The sequence below is a fragment of the Scyliorhinus canicula genome, chromosome 11, assembly GCF_902713615.1.
Source record: "Scyliorhinus canicula chromosome 11, sScyCan1.1, whole genome shotgun sequence".
In the NCBI taxonomy this organism is placed as follows: domain Eukaryota; kingdom Metazoa; phylum Chordata; class Chondrichthyes; order Carcharhiniformes; family Scyliorhinidae; genus Scyliorhinus; species Scyliorhinus canicula.
In genome coordinates, this window is record NC_052156.1 from 36,956,777 (window position 1) to 36,981,276 (window position 24,500).

At 46.2% G+C, this 24,500-nt stretch overlaps 1 protein-coding gene across 1 annotated transcript in view; it reads left to right on the forward strand.

The window, feature by feature from the left end:
- The window catches only part of LOC119973643 (voltage-dependent L-type calcium channel subunit alpha-1D-like), an 863,992-nt gene that overhangs the window by 763,852 nt on the left and 75,640 nt on the right, over nt 1–24,500 (forward strand). The window lies entirely within an intron of this gene.

A 24,500-nucleotide genomic window follows, 5' to 3' on the forward strand; every position in this document is an offset into this window, starting at 1 on the left:
AACACTGAATATTATATATATGGAAAATGATTAATACATAACTGTTATTTATCACAAACAGGTTTATATGTATTTGTAAATAGCTGCCTTCTTTAGCTCAATATTTCTACTGGAGACATATAAACCTACAAATTATTGTTTGTGATATCAGCATATGATATTTCTTTGCCTACCATTTTAACAGGTAGTGTAGCCTGTTCAGTATAGATGGGTCAATGCCTGCATTAAAATTGCAAAGAAATATTGTGTGAGCTTTTTAAGCATTTATACACTAATATCACAAGCAGTAACCTTCAGTCATAAAATTAGAGATAATTTCAATTACCCAATTCAGTCAGTTAATTGATCAATTATAATTGTGCAATAACTCTCTCTGATATGATGGCTTGTTGTATTTCTTCTGCTACTTCAGTAACAGTCTTATGCTATCTTTCACAATCTTATTAAATTATGTCTGTTTTATATGGACGTTAATACAATCCAAATACATTGTGCGCATAAAAAGGGTGCATACAGAGATTTTATTTAGCGGAAATTGTTTAAAAATTCATTGTTTATTTTTCATTGTGTATGGGAATTAAAGAACCAAGTCAGTGGAAAAATGAGAGATGATTGGTTTGCTACCAATCTTGGAAACTGTCTTGGGCAAAAAGTCACTTCTTCTATTATCAGTAAAGCAGAGATATATAAGTAAACTTTTGGAGACAAATGTGAGCTATTAAGTCTTGTTTAGCGGTGTGGCGCTTAAGGCATTGCTTTACGTCAAAAGTGTTTCATCCAGGAAGCAAAGCTGTGGTACGGTAAATATTTCAGTTAGCTGTTCACTTCTGGTTCCACAACAGATTAATGGATAATAAAATAATCATTATATTTTGGCCTCTGCTAGCTGGTGAACTGATAAATGTGAAAGCTAGAAACTTAGCCTGACAAACCAAAGTTCATTTAATGTAATATTAATAAACCACCATGCAACCGTTTTGATGATTATATCGTAACATTTCAAAATCTACTGAAATATGTAATTATAAAACCTGCACTAATGAATGTTATAGGGATAAAAGGCTCTTCTAGTTTAAACTTGGTTACTTTACAAAGAACCACTGAGAACATATAAGTAAGCATTCCTATTCTTGTAGACAGTCACAAAACACAAGCAATGACAATTAAACTAGAATGTATAAATTCCACCAGCTGACCATATACTAGAGACCTTTACAGATCACATTCCAGAAAGGAAGTGGGTGGCACAGTGGTTAGCACTGCTGCCTCACAGCACCACGGATCTGGGTTCAATTCCGGCTTTGGGTGACTGTGTGGAGTTTGCACTTTCTCCTGTTTCTATGTGGGTTTCCTCCGGATGCTCCGGTTTCCTTCCACAGTCCAAAGAAGTGCAGGCCAGGTGGATTAGCCATGATAAATTGGCCCTTAGTGTCCAGGGATGTGCAGGTCAGGTGGGGTTATGGGGTTGTGGGGATAGGGTAAAGGAGTGGACCGAGGTAGGGCGCTCTTTCAGAGGGTTGGTGCAGACACGATGGGCCAAGTGGCCTCTTTCTGTGCTGTAAGGATTCTATGATTCTAAGGATCTGTAAATCTAGAAATCCCAAAAACAGTTCTGAAACTGGTCTGCAATGTGCAGGATAGGAGTTGACCCTGTCCTCTTGGGATTCTTAAGTAGCTGCTGTGACCTTGGCAAAAGCTTTCAACGAAAGGTGAGTTATTTAAAAAAGAATGAAATGTTCTTGTGGAGTCAGAAGGAGCCAGGGGTGTTCTTCCCTGTTCCACAAGTCTTCTGAGGACTACTACTGACTGCCAATTGGCCACCCTCTAACTGCCACCTTCCCTCACCCTATTTAGAACTTAGCTGAAGGACACTGTCAGCAAGGCACACCGCCCAAAATTTGAACTAATGGAAAGACTGTGTGCCTGTTAAGGTGCACCAAGCTTGCCCACATTATTTAAATACAACTGAGGCTAAGGATTAGGTCAGTCACAGATCTCCAGATACCAGCGTGGGTTGTCACCTCATCACTTTATATCTAATACCAGGCACCATTAAACTTCCATTCTAAGTGTTCCTTTGTGTACATCTGTGTGGTTGAAGCTTTGCACCAGTATGTTTATTTGCTAGTACCTTAAATTATTAGAGAAAACTAATGTCTATTAGTGGCATTGCTCAAAGTGAGTCAAAGGGCTGTGGGCTCTGATTATTAAAACAGTTCACAGCACAGTTGTACAAAAATCAAATGGTACAAGCACTAAACTTTGCGCTGGAGAGACCAGATACCCTTGCCTCTGTACCAACAGAAGGGAAAGGAAGGTGGGTGGTGGGGAGAGACGGGAAAGGAGGGTGGTGGGGAGGGACGATGTCGGGGTGTTGGCGGAGGGAGGAGGGGGCCCTTTAGGACACTGCCTGAACTATCTACGGAGACAGAAAAATAATAGAACCTTCAATTATGGTGTGCCAGATTCCGGGAGCCCCCAAAGGGGGTGAGGGACGACACAGTGTCAGGCACGAGTGAGCCTTGCACCCCACTGCAGAGAGCCTCATGTGCACCCTCCGCCCCTGATACTGGGCGGCTGCCAGCCTTTGGACAGTCCCCCCCGGGCCCGAATCCTCCACCACACTGAGTGGGCGACACGGGTCCACCAACTAACCCTGGGCCTGCCTTGAACCCATCACCGGGATCATCGACAGGCAGGACCTCCTCAGGCTCCGGGAGATGCCTGCTCCACCCCCCGCCGCCTGGTCACCGGGAGGCCCCGAAAATAACTCTGGAAACAGGTCCGGGATGGTGGCAGAGGTGCCCGAAGACAGCGATTGGGACAGAGGGCCTAGGGAAAATGCTAGAATCCATTATTAGGGAGATGATAGTAGGCCAATTAGAAAATCAAAATGCAATCAGACAGAGTCAACACGGTTTTGTGAAAGGTAAATCGTGTTTAGCTAATTTATTAGAATTTGTTGAGGAAATAGCAAGCAAGGTGAATAAAGGGAAACCTGTAGATGTGGATTTACAAAAGGCATTTGACAAGGTGCCATAGTAAATGTTGCTTCACAAAATAAAAGCTCATGGTGTAGGGGGTAGCATGTTAGAGGATTAGTTCATTGACAAGAAGAGGGTCGGAATTAAACGGTCATTTTGGGTTAACAAGCTGTTACTAATGGACTGCCACAGGTAACAGTGTTGGGTCCTCAACTATTTACAATTTATATCAATAACTCAGATGAAGGAAACTAGGGTGGGATTGTCCAATCCCCCGCCAGGTCAGAGAATCGCTGGGGAGCGGCCTGAATCCCGCCCCACTGTTCCGACGCCGGCTGCTGAATTCTCTGGCGCCAGTTTTCGGGCGGGGTGGGGATCACACCGCGCCGGTCGGGGCCGTTGGCAGCGGCACCCCCCGGCAATTCTCCAGTGGGCCGAGCGACCGCCCGTTTTCAGCCAGTCCTGCCGGCGTGAAATGGACATAGTCCATCCCGGTGGGACCTGGCTTGTCGGCCGTTTAGCAGGGTCCTTGGGGCGGGGGGCGCAGGGGGATCCAGCCAAGGGGGGGCCACCACGGTGGCCTGGCCCGCGATCGAGGCCCACCGATCTGCGGGCGGGCCTATGCCGTGGGGGCACTCTTTCCCTCCGCACCGGCCTCTGTAAGGGTCCGCCATGGCCTGTGCAGAGAAGAAACCCCGTGCGCATGTGCAGGAAACACGCCGGTGGTTCTGCGCATGCGCTAGAACACGCTGGAAGTCCTGCGCATGTGCCAATTTGTTCCGGTCGACCGCCGGTTGGCGCGGTGCCAATCCCTCCAGCGCCAGCCTAGCCCCCGGAAGGTGCGGAGAATTCCGCAAATTCCAGGAGGCCCAACGCCGGAGTGGTTGGCACCGCTCTTGCTGCCGGTACGGGCCGCCCCACCAATTGCGGGAGAATCCCGCCGCTAATGTATGGCTGCTAAATTTGTTAATGACAGGATGAAAAGTAAGTTGTCAATAGGATATAAAGAGTCCACATAGGGATTTAGATAAGGAGTGAATGGACAAAAATTTGGTAGGTGTAGTATAATGTGGAAAAATGTGAGGATGTCCACTTTGGCAGGAAGATTAGAAAAGTAGTGTTTTACTTCTGACGCAGAGATTAGCACCGCTGCTTCACAACGCCAGGGACCCGGGTTCAATTCCAGCCTTGTGTGACTGTCTGTGTGGAGCTTGTGTGTTCTTCCTGAGTGTGTGTGGGTTTCCTCTGGGTGCTCCAGTTTCCTCCCACAGTCTAAAAATGTGCAGGTTAGGTGAATTGATCATGCTAAATTGCCCCTATTGTCCAAAGATTGGATGGAGTTACTGTGTTATGGGGATAGGTTGGAGGCGTAGGCCTAGGTATGGTGCTCTTTCGAAGGGTCATGCAGACTCGTTGGGCCAAATGGCCTTCTTCTGCACTGTAGGGATTCTATGATTTGAATGCTGCTAAACTGGATGGTACAAAGGGTGCCCAGGTTGCTGGATCACAAAATGTTGGTATACAGGTGCAGCAAGTGATCAGGAAGGCAAATGGAATGTTATTACTTAATTGCAAAGAGAATCAAGTGTAAAAGTAGGAAAGCTACAGTTGTACAGGGCAATGCTGAGACCACATCGGGAGTGCTATTTAGGTCTCCTAACGTTTGTGGTTCCATTGAAAACAGTGCAGAGATCGTTAACTCAGCTGATTCCTGGGCTGAGGAAAGATTGAGCAGGTTGAGCATATATACATTGGAGTTTAGGAGGATAAGAGGTGATCTGATTAAAACATAAAAGGTCCTGAAGAAACTTGATAGGGTGGATGCTGACAGGATGTTCCCTTGTGGGAGTATCTAGAACCAGGGGAGCATTATAAGAAGCAGAAGTAGGCCATTCAGCACATCGAGTGTGCTCCATCATTCAATGAGATCATGATTGATTTGATATGATAATCCTCAACCCCACTTCTTTGCTTTATCCCCACAACCCTTTATTCCATTACTGATTAAAAATCTGTCTATCTCAGACTTGAACATACTTAATTACCCAGCCTGTATAGCCCTCTGCGGTAAAGAATTTCACAGAATCATTATTGTCTGAGAGAAAAAATACCTCCTAATATCTGTCTTAATTGGGCAACCACTTACTCTGACTTTATGGCCTCTGGTCCTGGACTCTCCCATAAGGAGATATTAGTGCTCTCCCATTTAAGATTGGGATAATGAAAATTATTTTTCTTTCAGAGGGTCTTCAGTTTAAAGGCGTACTCTTTCCCCAGGGAGCAGTGGAGGCTGGGTTATTGAACATATTCAAGGCTGAGTTGGATAGGTTTTTTGAACCGCAAGGGAGTTAAAGATTACAGGGGGCGTATAGGAAAATGGAGTTAAAGCCACAATCAGATTAGCCATGATCTTAATGAATGGCGGAGCTGGCTCGAAGGGACAAATGGCCTAGACCTGCTCCCAATTCTTGTGTCCATCCAACCATCATGCCCTTTCAAACCTTCGTATCATCTTGTGACAGCCACCCATCTCCATGACCCCTTTATACACCTCTATCACCTCCACAACCACACACACTGTATCCACCATGGACAGACCAAGGAGCCATGTGGAGATGAAAGAAAATAAACTTTAACATCCTAATTCAGCTCTCACTCCTACACACTATATAGTGTAAACCTTCCATTCATCAAAACCAGTCCAAGTTTTTACATCCCCTCATGTTGTTAATCTCTTATAAAAACAAACTTCTATTCCGACCACATCAAAGACAATTCATTCTTTAATAGCCTCTTTTATTTTAAAATATTTTATTCAGAAATTTGCATAAACAAACAACCAAGGAAAGAGATGAAAGCAGAAGTAAAATTATACAACGTAATAAATAACCGACACTCATTCCCTCCCCTCAGCCATACCCCTTCCTCCCGTTCTGCCTTCCCCATTTTAACCCCCTTAACCTCCCCCTTCTTCCCCTCTGCTGCCACCTCAATCTCCTTAAAGAAGTCAATGAATGACTTCCACCTCCAAGCAAACCCATCAAACAGCACCCTCAGGACAGATTTGACCTTCCCTCAGAGGTTCCGCCAGGTCATTCACCCACACCCCTGCTTTCGGCGGCTCTGAGTCCCTCCACCTAAGCATAATCCATCTCCGGGCTATCAGGAAGGCAAAGGTTGAAACATGGCCTCTCTTGCCCCCGGATTCCCTGGTCTTTGGACACCCCAAATATCACTACCTCTGGACTCGGGGCCACCTTTACCCCCAACACCTCACACATTACGTCCGCAAACCCCTGCCAGATCCCTTTTGGCTTTGGGCGTGCCCAAAACATGTAGTCATGATTCATGAGCCTCCCCGTGCACTGGCCACACCTGTCTACTCCCTCAAAGAACTTATTCATCTTCGCCACCATTATGTGTGCCCTGTGGACTACTTTAAACGGAATAAGACTGAGCCTCGCACATGACAAGGATGAAGTCTCCCTCCGCAGAGCTTCCTCGCACGGTCCGGCCTCCACACGCCTCCCCACCCCCCCTACCCCCCACCCCCACCCCAGCTCCTCCTCACACCTCCGCTTAATGTCCCCCACCTGAGCCCCCTCGCAATCTATCAGCTGATATACCTCGGAAACCTTCCCCTCCCCTATCTCCTTTCTCAATAGCACCTTATCTTGCAGCCCCAAGCTGGCAACCTGGGAAAGGACAACACCTCACGAAATCCCGGACATACATGTACCTGAAACCATTCCCCCTGGACAGCTCATACTCTTCCTCCAGCTCCTCTAATTTCGCAAAGCTGCCCTCTATGTTTAATAGCCTCTTTAAGCTGTCAATCAAACTATGAAATCATAATTCCTGCTGAGATGATTGTAGCTTTTGAATCTCAGCCAAATATTCATAATAACAAAAAAGGACCTGGGATATTTTCAACAAAGATCTCTCTTAAAACTGCATCAATGGATGGTATTGTTTGTTTCTAACCTATATAAGATGGCTTATCAATAAAAGCAGTACACCAGACGGGTATTTTAACACTCAATGACAGCTTAAGGGCTCGATTTATACAAAAGGGAACAAAGTCCCATAGCGAGGTGATCTCATTCAAATCTCATAATTCTTACAGAGTAACAAGATAGATGCAGGAAGAATGTTTCCCGTGGCTGGCGTTCTAGAACCAGGGGACACAGTCTAAGAATAAGGAGCAGACCATCTAGGACTGAAGTGATTCAGGACTGAGATGAATTTCTTCATTCAGAGGTGGTGACTCAAGTCCCAGAGGGCTTGGAGGCTCAGTCATTGAGTATGTTGAAGACAGAGAGCGATGGATTTCTACATATTCAAACATCAAGGGATACAGGGGTAGTGCAGGAAAATGGTGTTGGAGTAAGAAATCAGCCATGATCTCATTGAATGATAGAGCAGGCTTGAAGGGCTAAATCACCTACTGCTGCTCCTATTTCTTACGTTCTTTGTTATGTTTATCATTCTGGTTTGATGTTATATCGGATGGCTATTCAACTTTCATTTTGATGGATAAGAGAAACTTTTATGTTTAATATCACATTTGACATTGGTTAGTTAGTACTGTATTTAAATATCTCTTCTAAATATCTTACGTTTCTCTTCTGCGCTAATGGAAATATATCGCCGTTATTTCACTGTTGCTGGGTCTTAATCCTGGAATTTCCTCCCGAGAGCACTGTGGAAGTACCTACACATTAGGGACTGCAGTGTTTCAAGAAGGCAGCTCAAGACCACATTCTGAAGGGAAACTAGGGATGGGAAATAAATGCTGGCCTAGCCACCCACATCCCATAAATGAATTTTAAAAAAATTACCAGAACTTTCAAATACTAAACTTTTTCCAATGTATTCCATTCATTTTATCATAGATAATAGGGTTTAAAAAAAAAAGCAGCAGTGAGGAAAATAAAAAGCCGAGACTTCAATGCTGGGTCGGAAACCTGGCTCCTGGTTCAGTTCTGGGACGTTTTCCAGACACACACACACCTGTAATTTCAATGGGCCAGGTCAATTAATGGTAGGGAATAGGCTGAACATTAAATGAAGGACAGTGGGTGTAAGACCCGCCAGCACTGACATATCAGCAGCCCCACTGAGAGAGAGTGTGCCTCCATACAGAGGCACCCTCTGAGGAAAAGATCAGTTTAATGTTTAAAATAGTCACAGTTGCATAGCTGTGATTATGGGGGTCAACCTGGGCATCCAGCAGTTGTTAAGGGGTGAGGAGGGTGTTCCCTCGTCTGATACGTTTTCCCCACCCTCCTTCACTTTTTCCTCTGAGCCCACAATGTTGGCTTGAATGTGATCCAGGTTGATGTGAGCTGCCTGCTTTGCTTGCTAAAAATCTCAGTTGGTACAGAATTGGTGACTTTAATAAAATTAATTATCCAGAGTGCCTGGTGGGAAGCATGGACAGCCAGTCTGATCCTGAGCTACCCTTATTGAAAGTGGCTCAGGATTCGGACTGTGGCAGGCTAGTGGCACAAAGTTACGCAACTGCTCAACTCTGATCTTGGCCCAGACCCATTTAAAAATCTAGCCTATTCGTATCAGGATTTAACTTGAAAATGCTAGAGTCTTAATAGATGATAATTTCTTGAAGTGCCTTCTTTCCAACTTTTTAAACTTTCAAATGCCCCCAGCATTGCTAGCAATCCAGACCGCAACCTAGAGATTACCTCCAGGCAGCTCATCCAGTACCTGATGCATTGGGGGCCTGCAAGCCAGCTGGAAAACTTCATTCAGCTATGACCATAGGCCTTTAACTGTTGTTAATTGGCTCCCCACCACACGCAGTTTTGTAGATTAGCCAACCCCGATCCTATCTCTGGGATAAAGACAGATGTAGTTGGAAGTCATAAGAACATTACACAACTAAATCAATACACCACTTTCTTATAATCGGAAATCTGATGTCTTTGTGGAATAAGTTAAGAAGAATAGTGAGTCAAGGATTATGGATGGCAGACAGGAAACTGGAATTGAGATCAGTCATGATCATATTGAATGGCAGAGAAGGCTTAAAGGTCTGAATGGCCTCATCCTAAGACCTATATTCTTAATAATGGGAAAACAAGATGTCTGTGAGGCACAGTAAACTGGAATTTTCAGAATTAATTGAACTGCTGAGAACAAATTATACAAGGTGAACAGAATATGTTAACAATGTTCTGGTTGGTTGAGAAAATTAACACATTAGATCCCAAAAATAACATGATAATGATGAAATGTTCATAAACTGGGTGGAATTCTCCATCCATTTTCATCAGCGGGATTCTCCAGTCCCTGCTGGAGTGAATGGGAGATTTTCTTGAACACCAAATTCTCTGTCCTCACTATCAGCGGTAGCGGGGAAGACTCACAATGGAGAATCCCAAGCCAAGTGTGATTTCGGGCAGGAAAACCGGCTCTTCGTGAACCCCGTTTAAGGGAACCCCCGTTATTTTGCGGGAAAAGCAGGAGGTGCGCTAGGTGCAATGTGGGGGTATGGGGGTATTGCCCCCTCTATCCTCTTAAAATACTAATTGAAATGAGTTCCCAAGTAAGTAAGTGGGAGAACTTATCTAGTAAGGTGTCAAAGCACAAAACTGCCTTTAGTTTGGACATAATTGAGATTTTTACACAAAGTTGCAACAAAATACCTGATGTGACAATAATCATTGCACTGGTATCATAGGGGTTGGTTTCCTGAGATGGAGTGAAGGATTATTGTTGGGAAAACTTTACTCTGCATCTAGCTTGTGGTATACCTTCAGCATACAATTCTGTAACTTGGTGTAAACAGTGATTGCATTGATGGGTTACCTAATTCACAACAATAATAATGGTGGTTACCAGCAATGAAAGGAGAAACTTCATTTCTACTCCTACATGCTGTTCATGACCAAGAAATTCAGCTGTGCCGTGCCCATTTTCAAGTGATAACTGGTCTACTATGTCCCAATATGGTAGCCAGGAAGTACATGCACTTTTCTGACCAGAAACCAATGAAGATGAAAGGTGGTTGGTCTGGCATCCAGTGTGCACATCTGAACCATTTGAGTGAGTGAATAATATATTCAAGCTAGGGTCCTGGACTTCTTCAGGAACCTATTTCCCATTTTCATATGCACAAGCACTTCAGTAGCCACATGTTGAACTCACACAGCAAAATGTGGCACTGTCTGGCAGGAAGGCTTCATGAATCATCACAGCAAGGGCTCAGATTAAAGTCTTTAATCATTGAAAAACATAAACCTGGAATTATGCTTACCCTTTAAGATGACCCTGAAATCATAGGATGATTTTGCCACTGTCAGCGAAATGTAATATTACTTGGTTTGGTCAAACTCAATTTGGAGGTGAACATCTCAGTTGCATTGTCATAGGGAAAGATGTGTTGATTTTAAACTTCAAATTGAGGAGCACTCTATGGTTGATCAATGTGTTTGATATCAAATAAACTCTATTGGCTCGTAGTTGTTTTCCTGCCTTTATCACGAAAAGTACTTGATATCAACTGTACTACCAGGGAAATTTACAGAGTAGAGGTACAACACATGTCCATTGCGAATTGAGAAAATGAAGAGGGTGAATCACTGCAGTGTATTGTTCATGTAGATTTCAGTAATCAGATCTGCCATAGTATTGGGTGAAGTTTCCTCACTGTTCCATGATTAAGGATGTCCCATGATTCAAGAGGCCCAAAGGGTGAAGAGAAAAATGCTTTCTCTTCAGATGCACAGATTTTATGCAGTACAACTCAAAAGCTCAGAAAGTGTTTTTCTGAACACTGTTGATGATGAAGAATACACTTCCAGTCTATATAGTGGAAAATATATTATACATGTGATCAATGTCTACAGCCTATAGCTAATCAATAACAACTTACTTTATTTGGTGGTGTAAGTTAGATGATTGCACAATAATCAGCATCATTCAGGGTACATCAGATACTGAAGCAGTCCATGGTCATATTCAGCAAGTCTGGAGAAATTTCAGACTTGAAAATCACATTGGTGCCACACAAGTGCCAGGCAATGAGCATTTCCAACAAGAGAGAATCTAACCATCTCCCCTTGAAATTTAATGCCATTACCATCGCTGAATCCCCCATTAAAATGAAAATGAAAATGAAATGAAATGAAAAATGAAATGAAAATCGCTTATTGTGACGAGTAGGCTTCAATGAAGTTACTGTGAAAAGCCCCTAGTCGCCACATTCCGGCACCTGTCCGGGGAGGCTGGTATGGGAATTATAAACATCTTGGGGGTTACCATTGACTAGAAAATGAACTGGACCAGCCATACAAATACAACAGCTACAAGAGAAAATCAGAGGCTCGGAATTCTATGGCAACTAACTCCCCTAACTCCCCAAAGCTTATCAACCATCTGCAAGGCACACATTAAAAGTGTGATGAAATACTCTCTACTTGCCTGGATAAGTGCAGCTCAACAACATTCAAGAAACATGACATAATCCCAGCAAAACAGCCCACTTGATTGGTATCCCATCCACAACCTTAAACATTCCCTCCCACCATCACCAGCGCACAGTAGCAGTGGGGTGTACCCAGCGCCGGCCCTAGGGTTGCTGGCGCCCCGGGCAAGCTGAACTTCGGCGCCCTTCCGGGGGGGGGGCGGAGAGGGCCGGAGGGGGCCCGAGGGGGGGGCCCGAGGGGTGGGGGGCCCGAGGAAGGGGGGGGGGAGGGGGGGGGCCCGAGGGGGGGGGGCCGGAGTGACCACCGGCGAGCCTGGATCCATCCGCCATGTTTGTGCGGGGCGGCCTGAGGGAGGGCGGCCACCGCGCATGCGCTGGTTGGCACCGGCCCAACTGCGCATGCGCGGGACCCGCACCTTGATGGCGCCCCCTAGCACAAGGCGCCCCGGGCGACTGCCCGAGTTCCCGGTACCTTGAGCCGACCCTGTGTGTACCATCTACAAGATGCATTGTAGAAATTCACCAAAGCTCCTTCAACAGCACCTCCCAAAAGTGCAACCTCTACCACCTAGAAGGACAAGATGCATGGGAGCATCACAACCTTCAAATTACCTTTGAAGTCATACGTCATCCTGACTTGGACTATATCGCCATTCTTTCACTGTCGCTGGATCAAATCCTGAAACTCCCTTCCCTACAACATTGTGCATGTACCTACAGCACATGGACTGCAGCAATTCAAGAAGTTGACTCACCATGACCTCCTCAAGGGCAATTGCCATGGGAAATAAATGCAGGCCTAGCTAGGGAAGCCCATGTCCCATGGACTAATACATTTAAAAAATCATATCTTGCCATTTCAAGAAATTTCCTTTTCAGGATGAAGAATTGTAGGTTCTTCTTGAACGAAGGGGACAAAAAAGTCTTTCTCATTCACTCTCTCTTGAGACATTATAATTATGAGGAAGAAACAGCATATGGTGCAGTGTTATAAGTCCTGGAATTTAGCGGATAATACCAGGTCCAAATTGACTATCAAAGCCATCATATTGTCTTGAAAGTGTGATGATAAAAGTAAAGACTGATGGAAGAACAGCTAAAATGTAGACCATGGGATCTTGGAGCAGGAGGCAACATTATGAGGAGTTGGAGTGGGTGGAGGGGACAGGAAGAAAAAAGGAAATGTCAAGTTATATGTAGGGAATTCATTCAGTGAAATATGTTCAAAAATCCCCTGTGGTATGTTGCCATGTACCCGGGTGAGGCAAATCATAAGTGGTTTGAAAGTAGATTGGATAGGGAATGAGGGGAACCTGTTATTGTGGTCCAACAACATGGAGAAGAGTGGGCAAGAGGTCCTGTATGGAAAGTACCTAGACTAGGATCTAAATTAAAGAACAGGGTCTCAAAGTTATAATCTCTGGTTATTCTAGTTCACATGCAAATTGACATAGCAGTAAACAAATCTGGGAGGTGCAGGAGTGGTGTGAGAAAAAAGGTTTCAATTTTATGAGACACTGGCAGCAATATTAGGACAGGACAGAGCTGTACATGAAGGGCCCCATGTGAACCAGGCTTGACCAGCGTCCTGGAGGAAAGGATAAATAGGATGGTCACAAAGCCTTTAAACTCTTTAACGGTTGGGGTGTGGCACAGATGGAAAAGTTAATATTAATAATTGTTCAAAAACAAATGAACAGGAAAAGAGTAGAGAAACAATCAGAAATTGGGCTTCTGGCAATTCAGGTAAAGGAAAAGCAAAATGTAAAGTGATTATACCAGGAGAGAAATAAGAAACATGTGAGTAAAACATTAGAGCTGCAGGACATGTCAAGGACTGAATTTATGTGTTTTCTTACTATCTGTGAGTAATGTAATTTTATACGTGAGGTGTGTGTATTTTCTTGACCTCAGAGTGATTGTTCCAATTGTTCCAATTTAAATAATTCCAACAGCAAGCTTTTCTGTGAACTTTTAAAATAACAAAGGTTTTTTTTATCATCTCACTCTTTGAGTTTTAAAATCATGTCTCATTCACTCAACTCACATGCACTATCACTCACACACGATATAGATACAGATTAGGGGGAAAAAATATATAATTGTCTTCTATTTCTCTTTTGTCTCTCCCGACCTTGGGTGCATAATGTGAAATCGTCTTTGAGATTTTGCCTTTCAGTGCTCCTGCAAGCCTGTCACCTGATCAGAGCTTACGGGGATAGTGGCAGAGCCCACTGACTCCCCATTCTCTATTAGGAGAGGAGCGGGAGGTGGAACTGCATCTCTCCCACCCGCATCCAGCAACAATGGTGCTGGTCATTTACCTGAGTTCTGAATAGCTTTAACTGATTTACAAGAGTCTAATAAAACTTTGTAAACTGAGGGATTTGCTTTGTCTACTACAGAATGTGGTCTGCTATATTTAGGGGACAAAAATGTTTCAGGTTGGTGAATTTGGAGCATGACTGTTTTTTCCCAATCGCATAGTCCACAAGTTTGACCTTCCCATCAAAATATGTTTTGCTGCCCTTCCTTTTCTTTCCTATTTTAACTGCAGCAGCCATATAGGCAGCTTGGATATTAAACATCAGTTGTTGAACAGTCTTTTCATGACTGACAGTTGTCAATTTTGGCTCTAACCCTGGCAGCACGGTGGCACAGTGGTTAGCACTGCTGCCTCACAGCACTGAGGTCCCAGGTTCGATCTTGGCTCTGGGTGACTGTCCATGTGGAGTTTGCACATTCTCCCCATGCTTGCGTGGGTTTGAACCCCACAACCGAAGATGTGCAGGCTAGGTGGATTGGCCACGCTAAATTGTCCCTTAATTGGAGAAAATGAATTGGGCACTCTAAATTTGTTAAAAAAAGGCATTTTGGCTCTGACATATCCAATCCCAACAAGGGTTCCACTCCTCTCATGGGACATCCTGTCATCAGTACATGGGGAGTAAAACCTGTGAGCTGGATATGGTATTTTGTACTATCATTAGAACAAAGGGCAGAACTACATTACAAGTAGAGTTGTTTTGTTGGACAGTTTTCCGAATCATGCTTTTCAAGGTTCTGTTCATTCTTTCCACTATACCACTAGACTGTGGATGATAGGCTATACGGAATTTTTGTTTTATTCTTATTAGTGTCATTACATTCTTCATCATCTGAAAGCTGTGAAATGAGTTCCTTGGTCTGATTCAGTGCCAGGGGGAAGTCCCCATCCAGGAACACATGCTGTACCAGCACATTAACCCCCCCCCCCCCCCCCCCCCCCCCCACATGTGGTGGCAACAGTCCCATATAGTCTATTTGTAAATTTGTTCATAGCTCCTTTACTGGCCTCAAAAATGTAAGCTCTACTTTCTTAACGTAGTGATCTGTATTATTTTGGGCACAAACCAGGCAATTTTCCACATAATGTTTGCGTCTCCATCTGCTTTTGGCCACAAACATAAACTTTTAATTCTTTCTGTAGTTGTCCCTGGACATTGTGACATTAATAGATTATCTGGATCCGACCCTGAGTCAGCATCACAAATCTTCAGTCCTTAAGGATGAGGCCGTCCTTTATCTGTATTTTAGCTTTCCATTTTTTATAAGGTGCCAGAAACATACCATCCCTGATTTTTTTTCAAATCCTCTGTGCCTCTACCAATCTGATTCCGATACTTAGTCTCATTAACTGTGACGACGTCAATTTGTTCGCTGATCAAGGGTTGCCGTGGCTCCCCTTTGCGGGGCCCTACCAATTCATCTGCTCTTTAATTTTTAAAAGTATTTTTATTGAAGATTTTTTCATTATAAACAGAATAAAATAAAATTGTTGCTTCAAGTTACACTGCAAAAAGAATACAATCAACAATCAAGAACACAAATAAACTAAGCCCCACAACATACCCCCTTAACAACTGATGGCAACAAACTCTTTGAAAAAGGAAATGAATGGCTGGTAGAATCCTTTGATCGACCCCCCTAATGGTGTACTTGACCTTCTCCAAATATTGGACCGACATGAGGTCACCCAGCCAGGCCAAGGCATTTGGCAGAGTAGGAGACCTCCACCCACACAGAACTCACCTCCGGGCTATTAACGAGGCAAAGGTGGGGACATCTGCCTTCACCTCTGACTGCAGCACCGGTGAGCCTCAGACCCCCAAAATGGCCATCAGCAGGCATGGCTCCAGTTCGACATTAAGTATCCATTATATGGTGCTGAAGAAAGAGATCCAAACGCTTACTAACTTGGGACAAGACAAGGACAAATGAGTGTGGTTAGCCAGCCCCTGAGAACAATGGTCTCACCCCAGAAAAAAATCCACTCATCCTCGCCTTGGTCAAATGAGCCCTACGTACCACCTTGGATCAAACTAAGCTGAACGCAAGAGGACGTGGAGTTTATTCTGCGAAGAACATTGCTCCATACCTAATGATCAAGAATAGTACACAGTTTACCTTCCCATTTCATCTTTGTTTCATTCAGTGGAGCCAACTCCGTTGATAGGACCTGGTTGTAAATGCATGAAATACTCCCCCCACCAGACCCGGCCAAAACCAAAATTCTCTTCAACACGAAGGATGGTGGTGCCAAGGGAAAATAGGAAAAAGCCTTATACAAAAAAATTGCAAATCTGAAAACATCTGGACAGATTGGAACCAGGGATTTGACATTTTTCCGACAGCCCCACAAAGCTGGCAAACCTTCGCTCATGTCATGGGAGCAGAGTCCCAAAACCCCCTTCTGCTCTCATGACTTAAATGTCCAGTCTAAACCTGCTGGCAAGAAAAGGTGATTATTGCAGGTAGAGGCCAACAAGAACATGGAGCTAAATTTAAAATGCTCTCTGAACTGCTTCCAGATTCTCATGGTAGACACCACTACCGGTTTCAAAGAAAATCTTGGAGGAGAGAAGGGCATCAAAGAAATTATTAATGCACCCAGGCTAGAACTCCTGCATGAACCCGCCTCTATTTGCCCCCATATGGAACTCATATCACTAAGCAACCCCAATATTTTCTCAATATTAGCTGCCCAATAATAATAACAAATTGGGTAAAGCTAGACCACCAGACTGCCTATCTCTCGAGGATCATCCTACAGATCCTTGGAATTTTACCCACCCAAATGAAAGAGGACACTAATTTATTACCTCTGACAAAGAAGGACTTGGAGAGAAAAGTGGGAAAACAGTGAAAAAGAAATAAAAAACCTCGGGAGGGCATTTTTTTTAATAGTCTGAACCCTGCCCACCAACAGAGGTTATCCCACTTCTTGAAGTCAGATTTGACCCCATTAACCAGGCTAGCATAACTTAATTTATGAAGTGAGCCCCAGTTGTGGGCCACCCAAATAACCAAAGCTTATCAAGGTCTCTGGGCTAGTCGCGACCAAAGGTGCAGTTAATGAAGTAGCCTTATTCAATTCTCGATAGTCAATTGTCAGTTGCCAGGATCCGTCCAGCTTTCTTACAGGCCAAATTGATGAATTATTAAGAGCTGCATCAGTTTGCAACACTCCTTGCAGTAACAAGCTCGATATTACCATCATAATGTCTCCCTGTTTTGGGAAGACGTACTGCTTTTGCGGTTTGGGGTCTGGGCCTTTTATCCCAATTTCTCTTACCTTTTGGCCACAGGCATGTATGTGAGTTGCAAATGCTGTAACATGTTGCTTAAAAATTTCTTGTGCTTGTGGGTCATCTGTCAGATCAGAGGGACTGACCCACAATTCTCCTACAATACACATTTGCTTGGGGTAGGCTCCTGCGGGCACGTCCACTCAGACGTCTGTCACATTCCCCATTTGACAAATACACCAATTTGCCTGGTCAAAGAATAAATAAAATGTTCTCAGGTCAAAACCAAGAATATATTCTGCTTCTACATATAGGTTTACTAGAATGGTCGATAAAAGGAAACTAAATCTCCAAATCTGAATTCTAATGGGGTGATCTCCACTCCTTCCTGTGAGTGGCCAGTGAATCCACTCAAAATGATGACTTTCCCAGTGCGCCAGGGTAGTTTTGTGATTTTGGATGTGTTTGGGGTGGTGTGGGAACCTCTAGTATCCCATAAGAATTTGGTAGGGTGGTTTCCTGCCTCACCATCCACGAGAAACAGTCTCATGCCATCCCACCCAGCTCTACATACCCACATCGGAGAGACTTGACACCATCATACACTCAGGTTATATCCTGAGAGGTCCAGGAAAAGGTTGTTTGTCGCCCTGACAGGGGCCATTGGAGCATGTCCCTGTTTCTACCTCTATGATCCTTAAAAGGGGAGTGGCATTGACTGATAGGGTCCTTGCCCCTGGGACTGGCTGCTGCTGACCCAACAATCCCGTGCATAATAGCCAGTGCAGCCACAGTTGTAACATTGAATCCTCTGACTACCTCCTTGTTGTCTTTAATTTTGGCCCCAGTTGGTTCCTCGATTCTGATTTCTACCTCTAATCCCATTGTCTTCATACGATGAAGGTCGTTCCCTTCCCTGTCGATTAGTTCCCCCAGTTCTGCCTAACCCTCATTTGTCCACACCGTTCTTGGATTGTTCCTGACCTGATGCATTCACCCTTCAGTTTGTTTTACCTTCTCTATTTTCTTAATATCCTTATTCCATGCCTCAATTTTAAATTTCCCATCCTTGTTTTGAAATCCCTTCTTGGTTTTGCCCCCTCCTTTTCTCTGTAATCTCATCCATTCAACAACCTCCAAGATATCTGCTGTCCTCTACTATTGGCTTCTGGAGCATCCCCAAATGTAATCACTCCATCATTGGCATGCTTGATTTCAGCTGCAAAGGCTCTGGACTCTGAAGTTTCCTCCCTAATCATCTCCACCTCACTACCTTTTCTTTTTTAAGATGCTCCTTAAAACCTATCTCTTTGGCCAAGCTTTTGGTCATCTGGCTTAATATCTCCTTATGTGACCTGGAATCTTATTTTGTTTCATAATGTTTCTGTGAAGTTTCTTGGGATCTTTTATCACATCAAACACGCTATATTAACACAAGTTGCTGTTATTGTAACATAGCTACTTTCTGTCAAAGGTCAATATTTAAATAGGGTTAAAAATGGAGTCCTGATCTCTCGCTGCATTGAGGAGTTCCGGCAAGCAGAGCTACTCAGCGCACAAAATGGGCCTATGTACCTCAGCCGCACGTTCCCCGCAGAGGGCCCATATCTAACGCGGGTGACATATTATAGCCATGTGTTTCTTGGCACTGCGAGCACCGTAAAACATGCGGCTAAATGCGCTCCATATGGGACTTTGTTCCCTTTTAGTTAAGTCACACCCAGAAATGTTTTCTGCAGTGGGGAACTAAACACGCCAACCAGACCGGCTCCTCAGAGATCTGGACTCAATTTTGAAAGAGTGCCAAGCTGGACACCTGGACACTGCCCTGACATCCTGGCTTTGTCAAGTTAGTACTGCCAAAGTGCCTGGGTGCCCTGGCACTGTCCTGCCTGTCTCCGACCTCTGGGGCTCCAATGACCTCGGGAGTCCCCGGAGTGGCCATCGTTCCTGGTCTCTTGCTTGTGGAAACCAATACTAACTGGCACCCGGGTGAGACCTTGCCGGTGTGACCAATGACTCCCGGGAGCTAGGAGAATGCGGCCTCAACCTGGCCGTGCAAATTTTAGATGACCCTAATGGAAGCCTGTTTTGGGCCTCTCCCATGATGCTGTCATCGTAACGAGATTGGCACCAGGCGCAACATGATGGGAAAACCATGCCCTCAGTGCTTGATTAAGGGACATGGGATTGGGAAAGAGACATTGTTGATTGCCACCACACTGCCTTTGCAGTCGACCCCCTGCACCCTGACCCACAATCCCCATCATCTGAAACCTCTCCCGTCATCACATACCTCTGGCCTGAGTCGCCCCATCATCCTGGGCCTCCGGTGACTGTATTTCCAACAGTCACTGTATGACTGGTGGTGCTGCTGAGCTAAAGAGCTACTTGCCCCTGATTTTGGCAGCTTTTGGTGGGTGGGACATCCCGCCCCTGGAGTCTTGATCCCATGGAAGATCCGCCAATGGCTGTTAATTATCTTTTTATTAAAAAACATTTTATTGAGGCATTTATAATAATATTTTAACATATTAACATTCTAAATAACAGAGCGGTCCGACACACGCAAAAACACCACAGTAACATACCCAACTTCCCCCCGCCCTAACTCCTAACTACCCATATATTAGATTTCCTGCCTTTATTCTCCACTTCCATGCCTTCCCTCCCCCCCCCCCCCCCCTCCTTTCTGCTGACAGTCAGTTTTCCTTAAAGAAGTCAAGGAACAGCTGCCACCTCCAAACGAAACCCTATAATGAACCCCTGAAGGCGAACTTAATCTTCTCTAGCTTGAGAAACCCTGCCATGTCACTAAACCACACCCCCGACTTTGGAGGCTCCGAGTCCTTCTATCCCAGCAAAATCCGTCTCCAGGCCACCAGGGAGCCAAAGGCCAAATTGTCGGCCTTTCTCTCCCCCTGGGCTCCCGGATCTTCCAACACTCCAAATATTGCCACCCCTGGACTCTGAGTCACCCTCCCTTCCAGAACCTCTGACATGACTTCTGAGAACCCCTGCCAAAATCCCCTCAGTTTTGGACATGCCCAAAACATATGTACATGATTCGGCAGACTTCCCCCGCACCTTCCACACCTGTCCTCCACCTTCTCAAAAAACCTACTCATCCGGGCCACAGTCATATGAGCCCTGTGGACCACCTTGAACTTGATCAGGCTAAGCTGGCACACAACGAGGATGCATTGACTCTTTACAGGGCCTCTCCCATAGCCCGGCTTCCAACTCGTCCTCCCACTTCCTCTTCATCTCCTCGATTGGGACCTCTTCCCACTCCATCAATTCCTTATATATTTCCGAGACCCTCCCCTCCCCAACCCCTGTTTTAGACATCACTTTATCCTGTAGTCCCCTTAGAGGGAGGCTAGGGAAGCTTGGAACCTGCCTCCGGAGAAAGTCCCATACCTGCAGGTACTAAAATCCGTTCACACCCGGCAACTCAAACTCCTCCTCTAGCTCCTCCAGCTCGTGAACCCCTCCTCAATGAAGAGATCCCCAAATCTCTCAACCCTGCCCGCTGCCACCTCCTAAAGCCCCATCCAGCCGCCCCGGAGCGATCCGGTGATTGTCACAGATCGGTGACAACACCGGCGCCCCCTCCAGTCTCATATGCTGTCTCCAGTGCTGCCCCCACACTCTCAGGGCTGCCACCACCACTGAGCTTGTGGAGTACCGAGTCGGCAAGAACGGCAGAGGTGCCGTTAACAGAGCCTCTAGACTTGTGCCCTTGCAAGATGTCGCCTCTGCCCACTCCCACACTAACCCCTCCCCCACTACCCACTTCCCAACCATCGAAATATTAGCCGCCCAGTAGTAATTAATAAAGTTCGGAAGGGCCAAGCTTTCCTTCCTGTGCCCCCACTCAAGAAGGACCTTCTTCACCCTCGGGGCTTTCCCAGCCCATATAAAACCCGAGATCGCCACGTTCATTTTCCTAAAAAATGCCTTAGGGATGAAGATTGGGAGAAGCTGAAACGCAAACAGCAATCTCGGGAGGACTGTCATATTCACAGTCTGTACCCTCACCGCCAATGACAGCGGGAGCACGTCCCACCTGCGGAAGCCCCCTTTCAATCACCCTGCCCAAATTTAGTTTATGAAGCTGACCCCAGTTCCTTGCCACCTGAATCCCCAGATACCTAAAACTCCTTCTCACCATTTTGAACGGCATCTCCCAAAGTCTCCTCTCCTGCCCCCTTGCCTGGATCTTGCACGTGGGGCAGCACGGTAGCCATGTGGATAGCACAATTGCTTTACAGCTCCAGGGTCCCAGGTTCGATTCCGGCTTGGGTCACTGACTGTGTGGAGTCTGCACATCCTCCCCGTGTGTGCGTGGATTTTCTCCGGGTGCTCCGGTTTCCTCCCACAGTCCAAAGATGTGCAGGTTAGGTGGATTGGCCATGATAAATTGCCCTCAGTGTCAAAATTGCCCTTAGTGTTGGGTGGGGTTACTGGGTTATGGGGATAAGGTGGAGGTGTTGACCTTGGGTAGGGTGCTCTTTCCAAGAGCCGATTCAGACTCGATGGGCCGAATGGCCTCCTTCTGCACTGCAAATTCTATGATATATCTATGTTTAGTTTGTAGCCTGAGAACCGGCCAAATTCCTCCAGTATTCCCATAATTCCTGCAATCCCCCTCAATGGGTCAGTTATATACAGGAGCAAATCGTCCGCATAGAGCGAGACCCTATGCTCTACCTCTTACTATCCCCCGCCAAATGTTCGATGTCCTCAGTGCCATAGCCAAAGTCTCTATGGCCAGGGCAAACAGTAGTGGGGAGAGTGGGCACCCTTGCCTTGTCCCCCTGCACAGACAAAAATACTCTGATCGGACCCGGTTGGTCCTTACATCCGCCGCTGGTGCCTGATATAGCAACTGGACCCAATCCATGAATCCCTGTCCCAACCCAAACCCTCCCAGGACATCCCACAGGTACCTCCACGCCACCCGATCAAAGGCCTTCTCGGCATCCATGGCCACCACACCGTGACCTCGCACCCCTCCGCAGGCATCATTATCACATTTAGGAGCTGTCTAATATTGGACGTCAGGTGTCGATCCTTCACATATACCGTCTGGTCCTCCCCTATTACCTCCAGGACACAATCCCCTATGCGCATGGCCAAGATCTTTACCAGCAATTTAGCATCCACATTCAACAGGGAGATTGGCCTATATGATCCACAACTCTCCGGATCCTTATCCCGCTTCAAAATAAGGGAGATCGATGCCTGCGATAACGTTGGGGGAAGCTCTCCCAGCTCCTTGGACTCATTAAAAGCCTTTACCAGGCACTAGCAACCCGGAAATCTTTTTAGAAAACTCAACCGGGTATCCGTCAGGTCACAGGGGCCTTACACGATTACATTGCCTTCAATCCGTCTATAACCTTCCCAAGCCCAATTGGGGCTCCCAAAACTTCCACCAACTCCTCATGTATCCTCAGGCACTCCAGCCACCCGCCCCCCCCCCCCCCCCCCCCCCCCGAGGAATTGCTTCATACCCTCCTCCCCGGCTGGGGATTCCGATTCATACAACCTACTGTAAAACCAACTTCCCCCCTGCATCTTTTACTTGCCCAATCTCTCTCTCCGCCTCCTGATTCCTCAGCTGGTGTGCCAACATCCTGCTGGCTTTTTCCCCTTATTCATACACATCCCCCTTTACCCTCCTCAGCTGTCCCTCCACCTTACCCATGAACAGGAGCCCAAATTCCAGCTGTAGTCTCTGACGCTCCTTCAGAAGCCCGTCATCCATGACTCCGCATACCTCCTGTCCACCTGTAAAATTTCACCTACCAGGCTGTCCAACTCCGTCCGCTCAGTCTTCTCCTTGACCGATCCAACCTCGGATCCAGGACCGTGTTGAAATCTCCCCCCATAATCATTCGATATGAATTAAGGTCCGCCAGCACCCGTCTGACAAACTCAACATCATCCCAGTTTGGGGCATATATATTTACCATTACCACGGCCATTCTATCCAACTTCCCACTAACTATAACATATCTACCCCCCCCCCCCCCCCCCCCCCCCCCCCGGGTCCGCCTCTATCTTCCCCACCTCCAACGCCACCCGTTTATTGACCAGGATTGCCACCCCCCCTCGTTTTAAAGTCTAATCCTGAATTAAACACCCGTCCAAACCATCCCTTCCTCAACCTAATCTGATCCTCCATCATCAAATGTGTCTCCTGCAACATGGCCACGTCCGCCTTCAGTTGCCTCAAGTGCGAACACACGGGCCCTTTTGACTGGCTCATCAAGTCCCCGAATGTTCGACATGACCAGCCTGGACGGGGGCACTCTCCACCCCCGCCCCCATCCCGCAACCTCTCCTGGGCCAGTCTTTGGCCCATTACCCGCACCCTCCCTGGCCCTCCCTCGGGCAACCACCGTCATCAGCACTCCTCCTCCACTTTGAAAGACCCCTCCCCGTCAGCAGTCTAGTCCCCCAACCCCTGCCCTCCCATCCCCCCCCCCCCCCACATCGGTCTTCAGCTCACCCCTCACTTTGCTTCCGTGAACTAGCCCTCCCAGCTAGCCTGGCAGCTCCCGCCCATGGAGCCTAGGATCTCACCCCCCACTGGGGCCGTTAATTACCTGATTAGCTTGTAGTTCAGTGGGCTTTCCGCACATGTGAACACAGATGTCTGATCAGCTCTCCAACCGATGGCTAAGACCACCTTCATTCCCATAAAAGTCCCCCTGTACTGTCAACCACGATGAAATCAACCACCTCACACACAAACAGATCAAACTTGTAATCTCTTGTTTTACAGAATCATTGAATGTGATGGATTGCCATGTTAAGACATTGGAGACCACTGTCACACAATTGCTATGAAATCTCTGTGAATCACATTCATCAGTTTCAATTTCTAAAGACATAGGCCAGGATCTTCCAGTCCTGTTGTGGCAAGAGGTGCCACGGGGGATGCAGCGAGCCAAAGTCCATTGATGTTTGACGGGACGCGATGATCCTGATAGTGCGTGGGACCGGAATATCCCAAGCATAATTTCACTTCTGGAGTCTTTCATGCAGCAGGCAACATTTTTTTTTAAATAAACATTTTGTTGAGGTATTTTTGGTTTTACAACAACGACAAAACAAATAACATACATAAGTCTATAAACATAGTGCAAAAAGCCTGCTTCCTCTCTTACAGTTCCCACCTTTATTAACCCCCTACTCTAATCTAAACTAACCCCCCCCCCACCGCCCCCTTCTGCTAATGACTAATTTTCTGCAAAGAAGTCGACGATCGGCTGCCACCTCTGGGCGAACCCTAACAGTGACCCTCTCAAGGCGAACTTGATTTTCTCCAAGCAGAGAAAGCTAGTCATGTCCGATAGCCAGGCCTCCGACTTTGGGGGCTCTGAGTCCCTCCAAGCTAATAATATCCACCTCCGCCACCAGAGAAGCCAAAGGCCTTAACATCTGCCTCTTTCTCCTCCTGGATTCCCAGATCTTCTGACACCC